Source organism: Penaeus monodon, chromosome 17 (genome assembly GCF_015228065.2).
Source record: "Penaeus monodon isolate SGIC_2016 chromosome 17, NSTDA_Pmon_1, whole genome shotgun sequence".
NCBI classification, from domain to species: Eukaryota; Metazoa; Arthropoda; class Malacostraca; order Decapoda; family Penaeidae; genus Penaeus; species Penaeus monodon.
In genome coordinates, this window is record NC_051402.1 from 47,443,375 (window position 1) to 47,448,374 (window position 5,000).

General features: G+C 32.5%; 2 non-coding genes across 2 annotated transcripts; one reads left to right on the forward strand and one right to left on the reverse strand.

The window, feature by feature from the left end:
- Window positions 1-510: 510 nt before the first annotated feature.
- On the forward strand, window positions 511-584 carry Trnai-aau. Its single transcript has one exon. It is a non-coding gene; the product is annotated as a tRNA-Ile (tRNA).
- A 3,986-nt stretch (window positions 585-4,570) lies between these two features.
- On the reverse strand, window positions 4,571-4,642 carry Trnap-cgg. Its single transcript has one exon. It is a non-coding gene; the product is annotated as a tRNA-Pro (tRNA).
- Between the last annotated feature and the right edge of the window lie 358 nt (window positions 4,643-5,000).

The following is a 5,000-nucleotide window of genomic DNA, read 5'->3' on the forward strand; positions in this document are numbered from 1 at the left end:
ATGTATAAAACACACACACACACACCTTTCAACAGCAACAGCCAGTATCATTCCATAACAAGACCCCACTCAATTCATGTCTATCTTGGTGGGGGTGATATTCAAATTTGGAAGATATCCTTGGCCCTTTTCGCTTATCGCATAACCTTAGTAATAGCAACAGGCAAACCTACCTACCACTTCCAAGTAAATTCCCTGAGTACGATATATGTGTACGTACGTATCTGCATATATCTCTATCTATATGGGCGTCTTCATCTTTACTAATGTCTGTCTCTCTTGTCTATCTGTATGAAAGCATATTCATACAAATATGTGTCAACCTGTATATCGAGGATAAGACCGTCGTTTTATTGCCAACTGAAGTGAACTAATATAGCCTAGGTAGATGTTACATATTTTAGACAAGATGTCTGTGCCAGTATACGTATCAGTGATATGTTTCAACATCGAATGTAGCCTTAGTAGATAATTACATTTAACCAAATGTTTCATAATGCTTTCTATATCGGCCTGTTAGCTCAGTTGGTTAGAGCGCCGTGCTAATAACGCGGATGTCGAGGGTTCGATCCCCTTACGGGCCAGAGGATTCTATTGCTGAATTCTTTAATGATTTGGTTACTTAGTATGGTGGTTGTAAAACAACATGTACCTAATTCTAAGGAGTTGACGTAAGGGGAGTTAAAGGTGTTTGTTAATTAACTGTCCAGTTCCTACAGTGACACATTTTGGATTTATGGTATTATGGGATTATTATCTATTTTAGGTCATCCGAATAAGCGCACACGCACACAAACACACATACATAAACATGTATGTGTACACCATACACACATATATCTGTATACATATATAAAGATATGTATGTGTATACATGCATATATACACATACACATATATATACATACATACATATATATATATAAATACATATATATATATATTTACACATACACATATACTACTTATGCATGTATTTATAAATGTGTATATATTGTATAAGTAGATATATAGAATTGTATGTATGTGTATATACATTTATACAGATATTTGTATACATATACATAGATATGTATATTATCACAATATAATACAGTTACACATTGGCACGATATGGCCAAGCTCAACTCCCATCGTAGATAAAGATTGTTCAGAATGCACAATCATCGTTAGGTCAGAGCATGCTTCATCTTGTTATTATACCTTTTTCTTAGATGACGTTTCCATTATATTTTTTGTTATTTGGACAGTAAATTAAGCATCTTATATAGTCACTTGATATATAATAGTTATTTTAATGTAATAGAATGTATATTAATCACATATGCCAATGTTCTTCGGAACTTAATTCAACTACACCTTTCGTTTTATTCAATAAATTCAGTTTACTATATTCTAAAGAAAGAATAAAGTAAAAAAAATGCTTATTTACTTAAGGAATATATTTACAAAGAAACAAACAAAGAGACCACCACCAATCCTACCTATTTAAAGTCTACATAAACCTGTAAACTTTACCCCTAATCCTATTAAAGGTAAACCTCATCACCAGCTCACGCGCATCCGCAGCAGTGCTGGTGGTGGTAATTAGGTGGTTGAGTAACAACCACTAAGACCGTGGGTCCTGAAAATATACAGTATATATATATATATATATATATATATATATATATATATATATATATATATATATATATATATATATACACACATTTATGCAACTTTACATGTATATTTTAATACATATACATATATACATATATATGTATGACCCTCCGACCAGCGAACGTGAAACTATTGATGCAAAGGATGGATCTTTAAGCAGATAATACGTTTATGATTATATTTGTAATAACAAGATGCTGGGCAGAAGTCACACATATATGTATGTATGCATGCATATGTATATATATATATGTATATGTATATGTATATGTATATATATATATATATATATATATATATATATATATATATATATATATATATACACACATATAGAAAGTTGGAGTAGTTACCGATAGAGCAAAGGTTAAGTTTACCGAAGTCGTGGAGACCTCAGCTGGGTACGTCGAAATAGAAATGAGGGATGACCAATTCTTATAGAAACTGCCAAGATCTGACCCTTCGGTATCATGAATCCATAAAGAAATGGAAGACAGAAAATACTGTTCGATATTATACATACATGCGCAGTTTTGGGTTACTGATAGAGTGCATGGTAGTAACGACCAGAGTTTGGCTAGGAGCGAAGTAAAGCACCTCAGAAGGTACAGGAATAAACATATACTTCTCGATAACGAGACCTTGACATTGGCCATATCAGCATTAAGATAATGAGAGAAATCTGTGGATGATATGCTTATATTCATATGTTTATATGTGTACATTGCAAATGCATAAGCATACATAAGTGTGTATTTTACACTTATGTTTGTATGTATGGGCGCGTTAGTATTATATAATGTGTATATATATGTGTATATATACATACATACATGCACATTATATGTGTATTTATATATATATACATATATATAATGTATATTACACATATATAATATATATATATGTATATATATATGTATATATATATATATATATATATATATATATATATATATATATATATATATATATATGTGTGTGTGTGTATACATGTATATATATGCATATATAAATACATACACACACATACACATGATGTTATTATTACTAGTGACATTATTACAATGTGATTAGTATAAGAATAGCAAAATATATTATAGATATTTTTTCGAAAATCAAGCGAGGAAATTTCTGAGATGTAGGATTAGTAAACACTTGTGGAACCACATATATATAAACACAGTAAACTAAAATCACAGTGGACATGACGTATAGTATGCCATCATTACAGTATGCAAAGAGTCGGAGGCATCGTCGCAGATTTTCACCGTCTCTTTGCTTGCTTCTTCTGAGTGCTACATCTGAACGCGGGAGGATGTCACCTCTGACATCTTTAGGCATACGGTCAGCCAGCGAATGTTTGCGCGGTAGGTTTGTACGTGTGGGCGCACACAGTGGCATATACGCGCTGAACTCCTCGGGGAAGTGAGCAGCAAACAAGTGAAGTGAACGGACAGAAGAGAAGTGAGAAGTAATTAAATGGTTTAAGGAGAACACAGGAGGTACTATTATTTATTTTTTTTCATTATTATTATTATTTTTTTTTGCTGGGTCAACATTTAGCGTATTTAAAATATAGCGATAAGGTGGGGCTTGGGGACGAAGCCCCAGGTAAGGATTTTTTTTGTTTGGATTCCCAAGCGGGTTAATGGTGAAAACAATTAAATGTACTAGAAATCGACGGTCATATAGCTTTATGATAAAGCATGGCGGCGGAAAGGGAACGTTTTAGTTAACGTTTAGAATAAATTGTGCTAGATGTCAAAGGTTGTAGAGCGCTGTAGGGTAGTATGGTAGTGAAAAGGGTAAAGAGGGGAGATCACGGCTCTCACGTCGTAGGAAATGGACAAGAAGAGGATGAAGAAGAGAAGAAAAGGGAAAGGGGAAGAGAAAATGATTATGCAAAATTAGTCGAGTCGGAGGCAATCCAAGGTAGGGTGATCCCCGGCATTGGACCTCAGTCTCCGTCTCCCAAGCTCCTCACGAGAACAAGAGCAAGGGATTCGTGAGAGGGGGGGCACTATTTGTGACTATAAAAAATACGGAGCTAAGTGGTGTGACTTTTTCGACATCTTAATGTCATAATTTATGTGTGTAAGGTGAGTAAAATCAGTATCTCAACCAGTGTGGTGAGGCGTGAATGTGAGTGAAGTTTCGGGTTAGAGTAATTGGAAATTGGTAAGTGCAATTTACTTCATTAGCTGTTAATATCAGTGAATGCGTACATTGATTTGCTATTAGATATAAGGTAAATAGTTTTAATATATCACATTTCCCTCTATATCGATATATATATATATATATATATATATATATATATTATGTATACTGTATATTTGGATATATACATATATATGGATATATATATACATATACATATGTTTATATACACATATTTACACATACATATATAAACATATACATATGTATTGTATATACATATAAATATAGAGATTTGTGTATTATATGTATATATAGATATATACACATGTATATATGTGTATATATACATACAGACACATGCATGTATATAAATCTAAATAAATAAATATATATATGTATATACATATAAATACACAAACAATATATATATATATATATATATATATATATATATATATATATATATATATATATATATATATGAATGAATAAAATATATATGTATATATATATAAGTATATATATGAATAGATTTTATAGTTATACATATATATGTATATACATACACGTCGCATTTTTCCTGATGCACTGTTTATGCATATGCGCTGTACGTACATTCTTAAGACATCAAATATTTGACATGCATAGTTTGACTGCTCTAATTCCGTGATTGGAAAGGTAAATTGACCTACTTACGTTGACTGTTTATGTAAATTCATACTTTTCAGATGCCAAAGCAGGGCCTGTCCGGGAATTGAACCCGGGACCTCTCGCACCCGAAGCGAGAATCATACCCCTAGACCAACAGGCCGTATGTCTGCATGTCAGCTTAAGCATGATCATTTACATATTTTTGATGTCACATAACCCACTTGTGTTTGAAAACGTGGGGTCTACCCTTTTACACTGCACCCGACCGAACATCATTAATATCCTTGGTAATTCTTGCATACACATACATTTACAATACAGATGAACTGAATAGTTAGTTCTGCCTTAAATCTTCCACATGATTGTATTTGTTGTAGTCACCAAAATTATAATTAAACGTTTGAAGAATATAGTACTACGATTCCAATACACTTGAAGAGCATGCTGGTGTAAAATATGTCAGGTAAGCGTTAATGAGCTTGTTGACTCGATGTAAATGGCCTTGTCAGTAAAGGTTT